Source organism: Crassostrea angulata, chromosome 4 (assembly GCF_025612915.1).
Source record: "Crassostrea angulata isolate pt1a10 chromosome 4, ASM2561291v2, whole genome shotgun sequence".
Classification (NCBI taxonomy): domain Eukaryota; kingdom Metazoa; phylum Mollusca; class Bivalvia; order Ostreida; family Ostreidae; genus Magallana; species Magallana angulata.
In genome coordinates this window covers 4565277-4584040 of record NC_069114.1, presented here as the reverse complement: position 1 = coordinate 4584040, position 18764 = coordinate 4565277, and the positions used below count along the sequence as shown (strand labels likewise).

General features: G+C 32.7%; 2 long non-coding RNA genes and 1 pseudogene across 2 annotated transcripts; all 3 read right to left on the bottom strand.

The window, feature by feature from the left end:
• Positions 1 to 18764, bottom strand: part of LOC128180555 (uncharacterized) — a 51058-nt pseudogene extending 32294 nt beyond the window's left edge.
• LOC128181898 (uncharacterized) lies at positions 1122 to 4538 on the bottom strand. Its single transcript, XR_008243374.1, has 2 exons — positions 3521 to 4538; positions 1122 to 1445 (listed from the first exon to the last, which is right to left on the bottom strand). It is a non-coding gene; the product is annotated as an uncharacterized LOC128181898 (long non-coding RNA).
• Positions 9974 to 12814, bottom strand: LOC128181899 (uncharacterized). Its single transcript, XR_008243375.1, has 2 exons — positions 12496 to 12814; positions 9974 to 10270 (listed from the first exon to the last, which is right to left on the bottom strand). It is a non-coding gene; the product is annotated as an uncharacterized LOC128181899 (long non-coding RNA).

Below are 18764 nucleotides of genomic sequence, written 5' to 3'. Positions count from 1 at the left end.
TAATTCCAGCAAGAAATCTCTCTCAAACCTATATGATAATCATTAAAATTCATGAACCTTAGCAACATTGACAAACCTTCAAATACCGCAACTCTCAATTTTACGAAAATATTAACAGGTACTTTATCTGAAATTTTCCCTTGCTAGCTATTAACTTAATAAGTACATTAACATTTTATGAAAAGACATTTTGTTTTATAAAGCTAATGCAATTCTGAGAAGAAGTATACATATTGCAAATTCCTTTGAAGTTTAAGAAAAATATGGCCATTTAAGTGAACCCACCATTTCCACTTTCCTCTATTCAACACAGATTAATAGGGTTCTCCATAGAAAAACATCTTTACCTGGCCTTTCGAGAGCGATTTTTGTTCAATCTTCATTAATAAGAAACCTTATTCAATACTACATATATCTACATGATATTATCACGATAAACGCATCACATAGAAATGACCTTGCATGTATACCCTCCCCCATCTTCTAAATTTCATAAAAAGTCATGGTTTGAAATCTTTTTACCTAATTTTATAAAACTTGCAGCAATTTGTTTGAGTCAATTCTCACACATATTTGAACACAATCATCAATGATACTAAAAATTTGATTTTTTTTTTGTTTATTGAATGATTTGTAGCACTTTAATTAACAAATATTAGGACACCTGTATGTCATTCCTTGTTTCAATGAGCAGAAGTTAACAATCATATTTTGAGAATATCTCATCTATTCTGGTTTCTAGTCTCCTTTTCAACATGCTTAAACAGTAAAACCTACAAGTTAGACATCTGCCTTATATTTAAATTCAATTCAAACAAACCCTGAAAGCTGGAGAAGACAGATGAAAATTCTATGAAAAATGTTCAAATTTGACAAGTTCTTCTACATTTGTTTATGCATATATACATTAATAAAAAGATAAAATTATGTTGTGTCTTGTTCATTTTAAAAGTAAATACATTGTATCATAGGCATTAATAGCACATGTTATTTCAATAATAAATTTACATATCCTACATGTAATCTTCATGTAGACAATTGGCAAAGGGGGAGGGGGTAATTTTTCAATTATGTAAACACATCTACCGGTGAATATAATTATAAAATACCAAAAAAAGAAACATGATTGCAGACTTTTATTGAAAAACAAAACTTCACAACTACTGTAAAAAATGTAAATGTCCTTTAACAGCTTTAACTTTGTTTGTCATTAATAAATTTCTTATCAACAAAAACCTAACAAGGCATGATGCTTTCTTAAAGTTTCATTTTTGTTCATGCATTATCCGATTTAATATGAATTACATGTACTGGTAAAAAGTCTGTTGAACACAAGGAATATGCATGTGGGTAGGGGTGAGAGGTTAACCTCAAGAGCTGAAACCACAAGAATCAACAGGTAAAAGCCATGTGTCCGCCATGTTGTAACAAGAGTCTGTTTTAGGCTGAAATTTAAAAAAAATCAATTAGCTGTGTTAACATACTAATAATAGATGTGTTTACATTAACATATCCATAGTATTTCTGGAAAAAGTACACTGACCATGCACTGTAATAAGTATGAAATATCCCAATACATGACTAACATTTAGGCAGTATATACAGAAACAGAAATTTTCATATCAAGTCATAAATCATAACATCAAGGAATTTTCTTGTGCATAGACACATATCAGATTGAGAGAGAGAAAGAGAGAGAGAACACAAAGAGAGAGTTTGCTTTACTCATATTGCGACAGCATATGTCACTGCGACAGTCAATATTTCAATATGAAAAATAGAAATAGATATCACCCATTCAAACAGCATCAAATTATAATCTTCTGTTATACGATGTTTGTCAATTATACCGGTTTTTAAAAAAAAAAATTAAGGGAGGAGTTTTTGGTTTTATTATCAATACTATGCATATTAAATGTGCATGAATTTTCATGAACTATTTTACAAAGCTTTGTTATTCGGCTGCAAATATTAACATAGAAAAAAATGAGAGATTGATATCATATGCTTGTTTCAAAATTCAATGCACTTTTGATTTTTTTTCCCACTAGACAGAAATATTTCTGTTACAAAATTAGGTTATTCTCTGATGCTATGCCAAGATTGAAAGCAAGAGAGAGAGAGAGAGGGAGAGAGAGAGAGAGAGAGAGAGAGACACACACACACACACACACACAGAGAATTGGTTTTAGGATCATGAAGCAATTTCAGACTTCAGTCAAAATTTCAACCAGTCATAAAATAATGGTTTATCGTAAAATGACAATGGAAATTTGTAATTGACAACATTACATCAAAATACTTTTAATATAGCATTTCAATTTTGTCAGAGTTTTCAATTAAGAGACATCAAGACGGTTTACAATTTTTGACATACCGGTACATGTAAGTCTAAGTTTGCTTAATGATTCTAGGGCCAGACCACAGTATCAAGGATTTAAATCCACATATATTTGTCTTAATTTAAAATTGTTTACATACAGTGTAGATGTGATATATGCATGTAATGTTTACTTAAACATAAAATAATTGCTAGCGCTCTCGAGTGCTAGCAACTACGTTATTCTTTTTCACTGGAATACGCATGCTCAACTCCATAGTGGGGGATTATGGGAATACTGTATTACTGTAGATAAACAGTACCATTTGAATTGCGTTTTATCATCCTCACATGAAGTTTTGTGTTTTATTGAAAATGTAAAACAGTAGCTTAGGTCTTATAATGCAAAGTTATTTTAAATATTATAATAAATAGCTAGCTTTATCTTAAATTCCTTTAAGTTCAGAAAACAACCTCGGATATGTTTCCGAGCTTGCCGGATATGCCGGAAAGGCCCGAGAAGATACAATTGCTACACAACAGTACCAATGGTTCTTGAAAATTTTCATCTCGAAATTGAAATAACAGAAGAACCATAATGATTTAGGCACAGTCAATGAGCTATACCATTGCCGATGTGAAGCCCTCTCTAGATTCACAATTCTAAATTGAGACCCCACTCCAGCACAATTCCAGTACACCACTGTGCCTTCTAATTGTTAATTAATCAATTCAGGAATTTAAATCAATGATTTAGAAATCTGCTTCTGTGTTTTAGGATGGCTACGGCGCTAGCTCACCAATCTTTTTAAAAGATAAGCTTGTATGTATAAAAGATAAACTACACTAATTACAGCATTTTAGACTTGTGTATCTTGGGACCCCCAGCACGGTTTTACAGTGTACAGTATATGTAGTTCAATACGAAATAAGACAAACATATATTGAAAAAAAACGAAAAAAATTCCAAAAAGCGATGTGCAAAACCTGAACGTGTAAATATACTTGACCAAAACAATCCGAAATTCATCTGACTCTGATCCCCGCTTTTATATCGTGACGCACGTCACAATATAAAAAGCGGAGGTTACGAGGTTAGTCAGAGGAATCTCGGGTTACGCTGAAAAGTGCATTTTTTTTTGAAAGGACATAACCTATATTAAAACATACTGAAAGGGCATAACCTATATTAAAACATACCTTAATAATCTCCCAAACGATAGTTGAGATGCATTTTCCACTATCGAAGTTTTGCAAGCCATGCATCATATGAAAATGTCGACACTTCGCTGTCAGCTGTTCGCAATCAAAACAAGGCGCGTTGACGTGACGAATCGTACGATACTCATTTCGGTGTTTGATATACAAAGTACAATTCAACATGTATAACAAGCATTTATGCATTTATTTTGCAAGTAAATAATTATAATAAATCGGCCTAGGTATATTGAAATATTTCAAACTCTTCATTCAATGATCCAATGTCAGGATACGTGTTGTTCGACTATTCAACAACTGTCTGTGACGATTAGGTTAAGGCTTATATATCAACTTACGCTTTCATTAACTGTCAGCAACGTCTTTCTTGACTAATGGCTTTCAATTCCTTTTCACTGTTTTGCTGTTTTGCTGCTTCGTTTTTATTATATGTTTCTGGTAAAAAAAAATTGTCACTATTTTCCAAGCCAGCACACTCGACGTATAATAATCAATCAAATTAACGACATCGTTTCAATGAACACGCTGATTAACTATTTTATGATCAGCATGCATTTATCGATTTAATTTTGGTAACAGACTTTTGGTACGAGTTAATTTTACTTTGAACATAACGCTATTTTTTAAACCAAGGACGCGGAATCAAAATTTCCGGAAAAATCAATTTTTAAACCCCGATTACTCTGTAATGCATCGTCCGATTTTAAAACGGCTTTCAGTGTTAGATTCAGTTTGATAAGCTCTACAAAACACATATTCATTTTTGATTTGATCAGAAAATTCATTTTTTCGAAAAATTTGTTTCACTTCCGGTTTCGACCAGAAGTGACAGATTTTCATTTCGAGCCTTATTACAGAGGTAAATCGACCAAATCATAACCATTGAAAATTTCAAGCCTCTATCTTAAAGCGTTTTTGAGAAAAATCCCGGACAAAATGACTTTTTAAAATTTTTAAAAGTGACGTCACGTCAAAACGGAGGTGACGTTCTCTTTAAAACTTTCACATTATTGAGGGACGCTAACGTGCAAAAATCTCTGAAAATTTCATCAAAATCGGTTTAAACCCTTTTGAGTTATGAAGCAAAATAGGAGTCAGAAGAAAAGAAAAAGAATAATAATAATAATAATAAAAAGAAACCGAAGAATAACAAGAGGGTCTTCCGTTGAAAACGGAAGACCCTAACTAGATTCGATCTCGTTGCGAGCAACGAGTGGGTCTTCCGTCCGATTTTTGAATAGATAAGATTAAACCTATCAATTCAAAGATAAAATCGTAGATCTAAGCGAAAAAAAGAGAAATTTTTTTTGCGGCACTCGAGGCTTGAACCCGGGTCGCCTGGGCCATGTCCACGACTATAACGACTGAGCTACTCGGACTCTCGCTTCAGGACTTTGACGCTTAATTTCTCGAGAATGCCTTGGTCGATTTAAAAACAAATTACATATTATGAATCAGTGAAAGGGTCACTATAAGATGTATTAGTTTAAAAAAAAAATATTAAAAAATAAAAAAGTCGAAAAATTCAATTTTTCAAATTTCCTTCCAATGACGACCGGAAGTGACGGCGGAAATTTTCTTGAGTGTGTTGCACCAGAATAACGGTAGATCTATCGTCTCTGAAAATGTCAGCCCTATATCTTTACTCATTTTTGAGAAACGTCGCAGACAAAATTCGCTTTTAAAAATCGTTTATCGACGATAACTTCCGAACGGAAGTGAATTTTCAAAAATTGAAAAAAACCTATAAACTTCAGATACAAACGCGTTAGTGTTGAAAATTTTGATGAAATCGATGGAGCCATCTCCAAGAAATCGTCTGCACAAAATCAGCTTGAAAAAAAAGAATAATAACAACTAGAGCAAAGCTCGTTGCAAAGCAACGAGTGGGTCTTCCGTTAATGTCGGAAGTAAAGCTGGAAGTTCCTGTAAGAAGCAGAGCTCTTAAAACAACAACAAGAGTAACTAAAATAAAAAGATGAAAAAAATCGAATTATTACTGGTACGACTTAACAAAATACGAATGATTTTAAGTACGACTTAACAAAAACCTTTTCGATTTCAAGAACGACTTTACAATAAAAATCCGAATGTGTTCAAGTACGACTTAACAATTATTTTTGGTACGAGTTAATTTTACTTTGAATATACGCTATTTTTTAAACCAAGGAGGCGGAATTAAAATTTCCGGAAAAATCAATTTTTAAACCCCAATATCTCTGTAATGCATCGTCCGATTTTAAAACGGCTTTCAGGGTTAGATTCAGCTTAATAAGCTCTACAAAACATATATTCATTTTTGATTTGATCAGAAAATTCATTTTTTCGAAAAATTTGTTTCACTTCCGGTTTCGACCGGAAGTGACAGATTTTCATTTCGAGCCTTATTACAGAAGTAAATCGACCAAATCATAAGCTTTTAAAATTTCAAGCCTCTATCTTAAAGCATTTTTGAGAAACGCCGCGGACAAAATGACTTTTTAAAATTTTTAAAAATGACGTAACGTAAAAACGGAAGTGACGTTAACAATGAATCTTCACAAACTTCAAGGTATAATAATTGCACATAATCTCTGAAAGATTCAACAAAATTGGTTGTAAACTTTTTGAGTTATAAAGCCGAAAAGGAGTCAGAAAAAAAAATAAAAAGAACTAGAGCAAAGCTCGTTGCAAAGCAACGAGTGGGTCTTCCGTTAATGTCGGAAGTAAAGCTGGAAGTTCCTGTAAGAAGCAAAGATCTTAAACCAATAACAAAAGTAACTTAAATAAAAAGATGAAAAAATCGAATTATTCCTGGTACGACTTAACAAAATCCGAATGATTTTTAGTACGAATTAACAAAAACCTTTTTGATTTTAAGAACGACTTAACAAAAAAAATCCGAATGTGTTCAACTACGACTTAACAAATATTTTTGGTACGAGTTAACTTTACTTTGAACAATACGCTATTTTTTAAACCAAGGGCACGGAAACATAATTTCCGGAAAAATCAATTTTTAAACCCCGATATCTCTGTAATGCATCGTCCGATTTTAAAACGGCTTTCAGCGTTAGATTCAGCTTAATAAGGTCTACAAAACACATATTCATTTTTGATTTGATCAGAAAATTCATTTTTTCGAAAAATTTGTTTCACTTCCGGTTTCGACCGGAAGTGACAGATTTTCATTTCGAGCCTTATTACAGAGGTAAATCGACCAAATCATAACCATTGAAAATTTCAAGCCTCTATCTTAAAGCGTTTTTGAGAAAAGTCCGGGACAAAATGACTTTTTGAAATTTTTAAAAATGACGTCACGTCAAAACGGAGGTGACGTTCTCTTTAAAACTTTTACATTTTTGAGGGACGCCAACTTGCAAAAATCTCTGAAAATTTCATCAAAATCGGTTAAAAACTTTTTGAATTATGAAGCAAAAAAGGAGTCAGAAGAAAAGAAAAAGAATAATAATAATAATAATAAAAAGAAACCGAAGAATAACAAGAGGGTCTTCCGTTGGAAACGGAAGACCCTAATAATAATAACTAGAGCAAAGCTCGTTGCAAAGCAACGAGTGGGTCTTCCGTTAATGTCGGAAGTAAAGCTGGAAGTTCCTGTAAGAAGCAGAGCTCTTTAACCAATAACAAGAGTAACTAATATAAAATATGAAAAAAAATCGAATATTCCTGGTACGACTTAACAAAATACGAATGATTTTAAGTACGACTTAACAAAAACCTTTCCGATTTTAAGAACGACTGAACAAAAAAATCCGAATGTGTTCAGGTGCGACTTAGCAATTATTTTTGGTACGAGTTAATTTTACTTTGAACATTACGCTATTTTTTAAACCAAGGACGCGGAATCAAAATTTCTGGAAAAATCAATTTTTAAACCCCGATATCTCTAATGCATCGTCTGATTTGAAAACGGCTTTCAGTGTTAGATTAAGCTGAATAGGCTCTACAAAACAGATATTCATTTTTGACTTGATCAAAAAATTCAATTTTTCGAAAAATTTGATTCACTTCCGGTTTTGACCGGAAGTGACAGATTTTCATTTCGAGCCTTATAACAGAGGTAAAACGACAAAATCATAACCATTGAAAATTTCAAGCCTCTATCTTAAAGCGTTTTTAGAAACGCTGAGGACAAAATGACTTTTTAAATTTTTTTTTTAAATGACGTAACGTAAAAACGGAAAGGTCGTTTTCAAAGAAACTTTAGGATCTTATATTAGAGGCATAATAGTTGCACATAATCTCTCAAAGTTTCATTTCAATCGGTTATAAACTTTTTGAGTTATAAAGCCGAAAAGGAGTCAGATACAAAAGATGTCACCTTTGACCTTCCAAACTGTGTGCTTGTTGCACCATCAAATGTCAGAAACTTAGCAATGTAAAGTTTATTATATTTCTGTGAATATTTCCTATGTAAAATTACAATGAATAAACATGCTATTCCATCTAACTGTGAAATAGTTTCTATGCTATCTGTCCATGGTGAATAGTCAACGAAAGTATTCACCAGCAGCATTCGATTTCCCTTTTTTAAACTCGGAACACCTCTGGTATAATCAAATCACAGCATTAAATTCAAAGTCCGATAATTCTAATTTGTTTATCATCAAGAAATTCTGCATGGCCAACAAATTAAGTTTTCTTCAGGATAATAATTAATATATCTATATCTATTTACTGACAGAAAGACAGACTAAGACTGTTGTGTTGTGTGAGGATGACAGACAGTTTATTGTCCCCCTCAACAGCAACTATTTCACTTGGCTTCGCCCATGAAGTAGTGGCTGTCTTGGAGGACAATAAACTTGCTATCATCCTCATACCCAGTGAATAGGTATATAATGTCCCATCCACATAAATTTCGAGTTATATAACCTCCCATTTGTAACTTGCAATTTCACAGTGTAAAGTCAACACAACAGTCTTAGCCGCAAGTTTCACCATTCAATTCTCATATACGTATTAAACATTAGGGGTTTTCATATTGCATACCAATTCCAACAAGGGAGATCCCTCTAATGATGATCATTAAAATTCATTTTATGAATCTTAGCAACATTCATAAGCCTTCAAGTACAGCATCTCTTAAGGTGGCTCAAAACACCTTGAAATATTTTCTCAAATCAGCAGAAAATTACTTGATTATGATAGATATCATAATTGATAAGAAGTGTTTAAGTCAAAAAGGCAAAAAATGTGCAAATTTGGATGAACAATTACATTTTCAAAAATTTAATTCAATAAACAGTAACAAAAGCTCCAGGCGGACTAAAACTCAAACGGTTTAGAAACCCAATACTTTAACCATTTAGCTATGACTGTATACAACCCAATCGAACGATATTAAGTGTTCAACAAAACATTTAAATCGCCATCTTGTGAAATAGTGTCTTAAAAAGTATAAGTCTAGGTGTAGTGATGTACCTTAATTTTACAAAAATATTAACGGGTACTTTATCCGAATCGTCCCTTGCTACCTTTAACTTAGTACATTTTATGAACAGATGTCTTTGTCTTAGAATAAGAAAGCTAATGCAATTCTGAGAAAAAAGTATACCACATATTGACAATTCCATTGAGGTTTGATAAACATATGGCCATTTAAGTGAACCCACCATTTCCAAGTTCTTTTACTCAACACAGGTTTACAGGGTTCTCCATAGTAAAACATCTTTACATGACCTTTTAGAGGTCAATTGTTGTTCAACCACCTTTAATAAGAAACCTTATTCAATACAACATACATCTACATGATATTATCTTGATAAAAGCTTCACATAACTTAGAAATGCCCTTACATGTATACCCACCCCCTATCTTTTGATTTTCATAAAAAGTCATGGTTTGAAATCTTTTGCCTAATTTTCTGAAACTTGTGGCAATTTCTATGAGTCATTTCTCACACATGTTTGAAAACAATCATCAATGATACTAAAATTTGATCTTTTTATGTTTCTTGAATGATTTGTAGCATTTTAATAAATAAATAGACAAGTATTCCTGCATGTGATTTCTTTTTTCCATGAAAAAAAGTAAGCTAACAATCATATTTATTAAAAATCTAATCTATTCTGGTTTCTTGTCTCTTTTTAACCATGATAAAACAGTAAGATCAACAAGTTCAACATCAGCCTTAAATAAAATTAAATTCAAACACACCCGGGTAGCTGGAGGCGGAGGAGAATTCCATTAAAAATGTTCAAATTTGACATGTTTTTTTCTACTTTTTTTATGCATATATACCTTAAAAGGATGAAAATAGATTGTTTCTTGCTCATTTCAAAAGTAATAATCATTGCTGGTGTTATTCAAAAGTCAAATGTACATTTACATATCCTACATGTAATCTTAATGGAGAAAACTGGAAAGAGTTGGGTGATTTTTCAACTATGTAAACACATCTAAATATCTTTATAAAATAAAAAATGAAGGAAATATAATTGCATACTTTTATTGAAAAACAAATTTTCACAACAATTATATTTCTTTAAACAGCCTTAATTTTGTTTTTCATAATTTCTTATCAAACATGAACAAACCACAATAGGACATGATGCTTTCTTAAAGTTCCATTATTGTTCATGCATTATCCGATTTAATTTGAATTACCGGTAGATAGTCTGTAGAACACAGGGAATATGCATGTGGGTAGAGGTGACAGGTTAACCTCAAGAGCTGAAACCACAAGAATCAACAGGTAAAAGCCATGTGGTAACAAGAGTCTGCTTTAAGCTGAAATGAAAAAAAAAAATTAGCTGTGTTAACATACATGTACTTGTAATAGCTGTGTTTACATTAACATATACATAATATTTTTGGAAAAAATACACTGACCATGCAGTGTTATAAGTATGACATATCCAAATACCGGTATATGACATTAACATTTAGCCAGTACAAAAACAAAAATGTGCATATCAAGTCATAATATCATACCATTAAAATAATTTCTTGGGTATAGACATATCAGATTGGGAGAGAGCGAGAGCAGGAGTGAGAGAGAGAGTTTGTTTTACTTGAAGTGCGACAGCAATATTTCAATTCATAAACTACAAAGGAATATTACCAATCCAAACATGCAGTGTCAAAGTACATGTATAAGCTTCTGGTACGTGTATACCATGTTTTGTCAATTCTACTGGGGTTTATTGCGAATAAATTTAGCGAGGGTTTTTTTTTCTTACGAATTACATGTTTTAAAAACAATACTATGTATAATGCGCATAAAAATGAGGGATTAATAATACATGCTCATGTTAAAATTCAATGCACTTTGGATTTCTTTTACAAGATCGAGATATTTTTGTCACAAAATTAAGTTGCCCTCTGACAGTTTCAGTCTTTGCCAAGATTAAAAGAGAGAGAGAGAGAGAGAGAGAGAGAGAGAGAGAGAGAGAGATCTGAGGCACATGCAGTAAAAATTATTTACATGCTATGTAGATGTGATATGCATGTAAAGCTTACCTAAAATGAATCAATATGTATAAAAGATAATCTAATCTCTCAAATTACAATGATTCTGTGAAATACTTATATCTTGAGAAGACTGTTTAATAGATATCATGGAACATTGACCTAAATTCTGAGCTTGACATGATTTGAAATTTGAGACTTTTCATCTCTCACTCTGTTTTACATGCCTGTTACACAAGCAATAACCATATATAACAGAGAGCGAGACAAAAGGTCTAATTTTAATTAGATTGAATATTTACTTTGTCAAATATATTTATTTAATTAAATACAAGCATGATTTTTTTAATTTAAAAAATTAAGTGAAGGCGATATGGTAAAGATCTGCTATATTTAAATATTTAGGGTAAAGTTATCATCATGCAAACATGCACTCTAATTACAACATTCTATTCTTGTGTACCTTAGGACTCCCATCGCTTTTAATTTTAAATTCTTCATGCAATTTACTACTGATATCCTCTCTTCACTTGCCTCGGATAGTCTTTTAAACACCATCACCAGTCCCGTAAATTCATGTGGTCCATTTTGTTTACATGTAAAAATGGCGACTCTCGATCTCGATGTAAATTCAACATACTTGATTTTCCGAGGTCGGTAGCGTGTTTCGGAGAAAGTCTGAGGCAAATAAAGAGTCGATATCTGTATACTCTGTCCCAAGATATTTTGGATTCACGTTTGGCTTAATTGTTTGATATTTATAAATACCTCAGGATCCAAACGATGTTCATTCAAAAGTATGAAAAATTTCCAAGATTTCTCAGTCAAAACGCCCCTGTTAGCTTATCAGGTTTCAATACAATGCTAAAAAATGTGATGTCTACGGAGATTTTGCATTGCAGCAAGCCCGGATGATAACGTTGAATTATTGCGCGATGTATTCCGAGTGTATTCCGAATGGAGAAAAGATGTAAACATTCCCCATTATAAATCTCCGTAAGGAATCTGTTTTCGTTCCTGTGAATTTTTCCGAGTGAAAGATGATAATGTGTCAATGAAATTATCTTGGAAAATATCCCTTTCAACTATTTCAATTGCACTTCTTTCACAGGTAAGTGTATTTTTATTAAAAATCGTCCAAACGTGAATCCAAAATATCTTGGGACAGAGTATAGTAAATTGCATGAAGAATTTAATGGTACTAATGTTTTCACAGAATTTGCGTATAAATAAGGTAAATCAGTCCAAAACTAGCGCACGTTTTTCTGCGCAATAAATATACATGTACAATTTTTTCAATGGGTGGCCCTGTAGCTCTCCGGTCTGTCAATATTTTTTTCCCGGAGAGCTACAGTTCTGCAGCTACCGTGAAAATACACTGGACAGATAATATTCCGAGATTCCGCTGACTCTAACGCCCGCTTTTATATTGTGACGTACTTCAAAAGCGGAGGTAAGAGTCAGAGGAATCTCGAATTAGATTGAAAAGTGCAAATACTTTGAAAAGAAAAAGTCAATACGACATATCCTGTATTGAAACATACCTTTATAATCTGTCATACGTTAGTAGAGCTGAAATTTCCACTATCGACGTCTTGCAGGCCATGCTTCTTTTAAAAATGTAGACACACCGCTATCAGCTGTTTGTTCGCAGTCAAAACATGGCGAGTTGAAATGGGGAATCGTACAATAATTATTTCGATTAAAACTAATAAGACTAATAAAAACTAACAACGTAATTATCGATCGAAATAACGAAATTGTATCGATAAACACTTTAATTAACTATTAAAAAACAGAGTCCGGTTTTATGACCTGCACGAATTGTTTTCAGCAGGAGTTACTTTCAGTGTGAATTTTACACTATTTTTAAACCAAGAACACGGAATCAAAATTTCCGGAAAAATCAATATTTAAACCCCGATATCTCTGCAATGCATCATCCGACTTGAAAACGAATTTCAGTTTTGTATTAAGCTTTGCAAACTCTACAATATGCATATAATTTTGTGTTTTATATATAGTTTAATTATCAGTACGAATTGTTTTCAGTAGAAATTACTTTCAGTGTGAAATTTGCACTATTTTTAAAACCAAAAACACGGAATCAAAATTTCCGGAAAGATCAATTTTTAAACCCCGATATCTCTTAAATGCATCATCCGATTTGAAAACGAATTTCAGTTTTGCATTTAGCTTTGCCAATTCTACATCATGCATATAATTTTTTTATTCGCTCAAAAAAATGAAAATTCCGAAAAATTAGAATCACTTCCGGTTTCGACCGGAAGTGACAAAATAATTTTTTTTGTAAATTTGCCATAAGTAAATCCGCAGATTTACAATCACAGAGAATTTCAAGTCTTTATAAACAACCGTTTACGAGAAAAGTCCTGGACAAAATCACTTTTTGAAATTTTTAAAAATGACGTAACTAGAAAACGGAAGTGACTTAATGACTGAAAGTTTAAAATCTTCAAGGGACAAGTATTTAACATAATCCCTGAAAATTTCTTGCAAATCGGTTGAATAGTTTTTGAGATATAAAGCAAAAAAGAAGTCAGAAGGAAAAACAAGAAGAATAATAATAATAAACTAGAGCAAAGCTCGTTGCAAAGCAACGAGTGGGTCTTCCGTTAATGTCGGAAGTAAAGCTGGAAGTTCCTGTAAGAAGCAGAGCTCTTAAACCAATAGCAAGAGTAACTAAAATAAAAAGATTTAAAAAATCGAATTATTCCTGGTACGACTTAACAAAATACGAATGATTTTAGGTACGACTTAACAAAAACCTTTCCGATTTCAAGAACGACTTAACAAAAAAAGTCCGAATGTGTTACTGTACGACTTAACAATTATTTTTGGTACGAGTTAATTTTACTTTGAACATTACGCTATTTTTTAAACCAAGGACGCGGAATCAAAATTTCCGGAAAAATCAATTTTTAAACCCCGATATCTCTGTAATGCATCGTCTAATTTTAAAACGGCTTTCAGTGTTAGATTCAGCTTAATAAGCTCTACAAAACACATATTCATTTTTGATTTGATCAGAAAATTCATTTTTTCGAAAAATTTGTTTCACTTCCGGTTTCGACCGGAAGTGACAGATTTTCATTTCCGGCCTTATTACAGAGGTAAATCGACCAAATCATGACCATTGAAAATTTCAAGCCTCTATCTTAAAGCGTTTTTGAGAAAAGTCCGGGACAAAATGACTTTTTGAAATTTTTAAAAATGACGTCACGTCAAAACGGAGGTGACGTTCTTTATAAAACTTTAACATTTTTTAGGGACGCCAACTTGCAAACATCTCTGAAAATTTCATCAAAATCGGTTAAAAACTTTTTGAGTTATGAAGCAAAAAAGGAGTCAGAAGAAAAGAAAAAGAATAATAACTAGAGCAAAGCTCGTTGCAAAGCAACGAGTGGGTCTTCCGTTAATGTCGGAAGTAAAGCTGGGAGTTCCTGTAGGAAGCAGAGCTCTTAAACCAATAACAAGAGTAACTTAAATAAAAAGATGAAAAAATCGAATTATTCCTGGTACGACTTAACAAAATCCGAATGATTTTTAGTACGACTTAACAAACACCTTTCCGATTTTAAGAACGACTTAACAAAAAAATTTCCGAATGTGTTCAAGTACGACTTAACAATTATTTTTGGTACGAGTTAACTTTACTTTGAACATTACGCTATTTTTTAAACCAAGGACGCGGAATCAAAATTTCCGGAAAAATCGATTTTCAAACCCCGATATCTCTGTAATGCATCGTCGGATTTTAAAACGGCTTTCAGTGTTAGATTCAGCTAAATAAGCTCTACAAATCACATATTCATTTTTGATTTGATCAGAAAATTCATTTTTTCGAAAAATTTGTTTCACTTCCGGTTTGGACCGGAAGTGATAGATTTTCATTTCGAGCCTTATTACAGAGGTAAATCGACCAAATCATAACCATTGAAAATTTCAAGCCTCTATCTTAAAGCGTTTTCGAGAAAAGTCCGGGACAAAATGACTTTTTTAAATTTTTAAAATTGACGTCACGTCAAAACGGACGTGACGTTGTCTTTAAAATTTTAATACTTTTGAGGGACGCCAACTTGCAAAAATCTCTGAAAATTTCATCAAAATCGGTTAAAAACCTTTTGAGTTATGAAGCAAAAAAGGAGTCAGAAGAAAAGAAAAAGAATAATAACTAGAGCAAAGCTCGTTGCAAAGCAACGAGTGGGTCTTCCGTCAATGTCGGAATTAAAGCTGGAAGTTCCTGTAAGAAGCAGAGCTCTTAAACCAACAACAAGAGTAACTAAAATAAAAAGATGAAAAAACGAATATTCCTGGTACGACTTAACAAAATCCGAATGATTTTAAGTACGACTTAACAAAAACCTTTCCGATTTCAAGAACGACTTAACAAAAAAAATCCGAATGTGTTCAAGTACGACTTAACAATTATTTTTGGTACGAGTTAATTTTACTTTGAACATTACGTTATTTTTTAAACCAAGGACGCGGAATCAAAATTTCCGGAAAAATCAATTTTTAAACCCCGATATCTCTGTAATGCATCGTCCGATTTTAAAACGGTTTTCAGTGTTAGATTCAGCTTAATAAACTCTACAAAACACATATTCATTTTTGATTCGATCAGAAAATTCATTTTTTCGAAAAATTTGTTTCACTTCCGGTTTCGACCGGAAGTGACAGATTTTCATTTCGAGCCTTATTACAGAGGTAAATCGACCAAATCATAACCATTGAAAATTTTAAGCCTCTATCTTAAAGCGTTTTTGAAAAAAGTCCGGGACAAAATGACTTTTTGAAATTTTTAAAAATGACGTCACGTCAAAACGGAGGTTACGTTCTCTTTAAAACTTTTACATTTTTGAGGGACGCCAACTTGCAAAAATCTCTGAAAATTTCATCAAGATCGGTTTAAAACCTTTTGAGTTATGAAGCAAAAAAGGAGTCAGAAGAAAAGAAAAAGAATAATAATAATAATAAAAAGAAACAATAGAATAACAAGAGGGTCTTCCGTTGGAAACGGAAGACCCTAATAATAATAATAAAAAGAAACCGAAGAATAACAAGAGGGTCTTCCGTTGAAAACGGAAGACCCTAATAATAATAATAAAAAGAAACAATAGAATAACAAGAGGGTCTTCCGTTGGAAACGGAAGACCCTAAAAAAAACAATAGAATAACAAGAGGGTCTTCCGTTGAAAACGGAAGACCCTAATAATAGAAAGAAACCGAAGAATAACAAGAGGGTCTTCCGTTGGAAACGGAAGACCCTAATAAGAAAAGTGAAAAAGAAACAATAGAATAATAGAAGGGTCTTCCGCTAAAGACGGAAGACCCTAATAATAATTATTATTATTATTATTATTATTATAATTATAATAAAAATAATAATATTTAAACTTTTATAGCTTGTTGTAACAACTGAAATACTAGAGTCTCTGTATATTCCGAAAAAAAATATTTTGTTTGAAAGAATTTTAAGGTCAAAGATTTAACTTAACGCTGTAATGGTTTTATTTTCACATTTCATATACTTTTTTTTTCAGAAAAACACTTTTTTCATGATGATAATAAGATATGAAGACACTAATATGCAGATTAACAAAATGCAATCTCGCCTTACAGATCGAGGGATGCAATTTGTTTTGTCCGCACAAAATTTTAACTTTCATATCTGCAACGTAACGTTTTTGTTAAATTTTATATTATCAAACTTATCAAGTAGAGCAGGAATAAGTTTTGCCATATTTACACAAGGCAGCACAAGGAAGTGTGCAGGCTGGTTGTTCAAATCCATGCTGGGGTACTGGACAACCTTTGAATAAAAGCTTGTACTTGTTATATGTTCCAATTAACTGCTGAATGATTATACGTTATTTTTTTTCTTCATACTAAATTTCAAGTACCATAAACTTCTATTTCACAGAGGTCAACAAAGGCGTATTGACTGTAATCTTCTGGGTAGCTGATTCCTGGGCGTCTCTCATTGTAAAATATTACATACCGACCAACAGCAGAGCAGAACAAATCCACAATGGAAGGTATCGTATACTTGTTGTATTTTCTCTCATGAAAACAAATAACGCCATGATTGTAATCAGTCGTATTCGAAACGGCAACTGAAAACCCTAAAAGTCTTCTTGTAAACCCATTGTTGACATCTAAAAAATCAATGCATTTCTTATTATGAATAAGTACACCAATTGTGCATTTTGATCATTTATCTATCAAATTTATCTCACCCCATTTTTTATTATCCGTTCTTGAGTAGATAACAATGCGTTCAATGCGACGGTAATTTTCTAAATCTACCCTCCACATTACAAACGACTGGCCATCTTGAGTAGAAGTGCACTGACTGCTGAGTATATCAAGATCACTTTTTTTACCATCAACGAGTCTGGAACTTGGTTGTATGCAGTTGAAAAGTCGGGCGATGCAATGCCATATTAACTGCGCAAAGAAATAATTTTAAAAAATAAAAAAAAATTAAATTTAATCTATCTTAAATGTGAACAAAATCAATTTGAGTCATTTTAGAAAGAAAAAAAAAACACTTTTTAACTTTTTTGTTGAAAAAAATATCATTTGTTTTCGAAAGAAAAAAATAATGACTTATCTTTTAACCGATAGTATGTGGATCATGACCAGATAATACTATCAGTTTTTTTTTTTATTAAGAGTGGTTTTGGTTTGTGTTAAACATGTATAATATTTCATGATTTGTTTAATGAAATTCTACCGTGTCATTTTAAATTGTACATACTTCTTTCATAATTATCACAGAATTGTCCGGAAAAACCAAGCCGACAGTCTCCAAGACATTCTCCAGACACAATGCTGCAATGGTGACAGTTAACTGGACAAGTCTTTGAGCAATGCACACCATAGAACCCTAGAGGACAACCTTGTTAAAAGGAAAGCAAGGCTGGTAGTAAAAGTTATAACCATTATAAAACGCTTGTTAAACATGTCACCCTATCAGTCTATGACGTACTGCCCTGCATTACTGATATTTAAAATAAGAGGTATAAAATTCAATGTAATTTAAACATTTTTGAAGAAGAATAAGCATGAATTGTAGTAAACTATTATTCTATATAGTAGTTTATACCATACACCTCCACTTCGCATAGATTTATTTGTGCCTTTGTAGAATAGCCAGGATTTGTGGACAGATTGCCTTCTCTGGTGTTAAAATAGATCACATATCGACCTGGCATGGTGCATTCTATGGTCAGACTTGACGGAATAGTTGACGGTGTATACGTCGTGTCGTGATAGCACAGGTACCCGTCCTCCTTGACTGTTGTATTCGACACATAGACAGAAAATCCAAGAAAGGTGCCTGCCAAATCACTGTTTGCTAAAACAGAAGAAGAATTGGAGAGAGAAACAAAAACTTGATTAAAAAAATTCTACCAGGGTGGAGATCGCATAAGCAGAAATTTAGATGATACATTTTCTGAATCTGGGTACATTGGAGCATTTTGAATGCCACGAAAGTTACTACGAATTCTAATAGTTATTTATTCGATTTTTCTACGATTTCAGAGTAATTTTTAATCCACTCACCAAATGGCATTTCATCGGTTCTATAATGTATGACTATTTTATGAATACTCTGAATTGTACCGAGGTCCACTAGCCAAGTGACATCGGCGTTCGACTCCAAAGACACCGCACACTGGCCTCCGCTTTCTGATAGATTTCCACACAATCCGTCTACAGCTTTAGAGGAGGGGTACTTCTCTGAAGTCTGCCAGGTTTGTTTCTCACATGCCAGATTCAT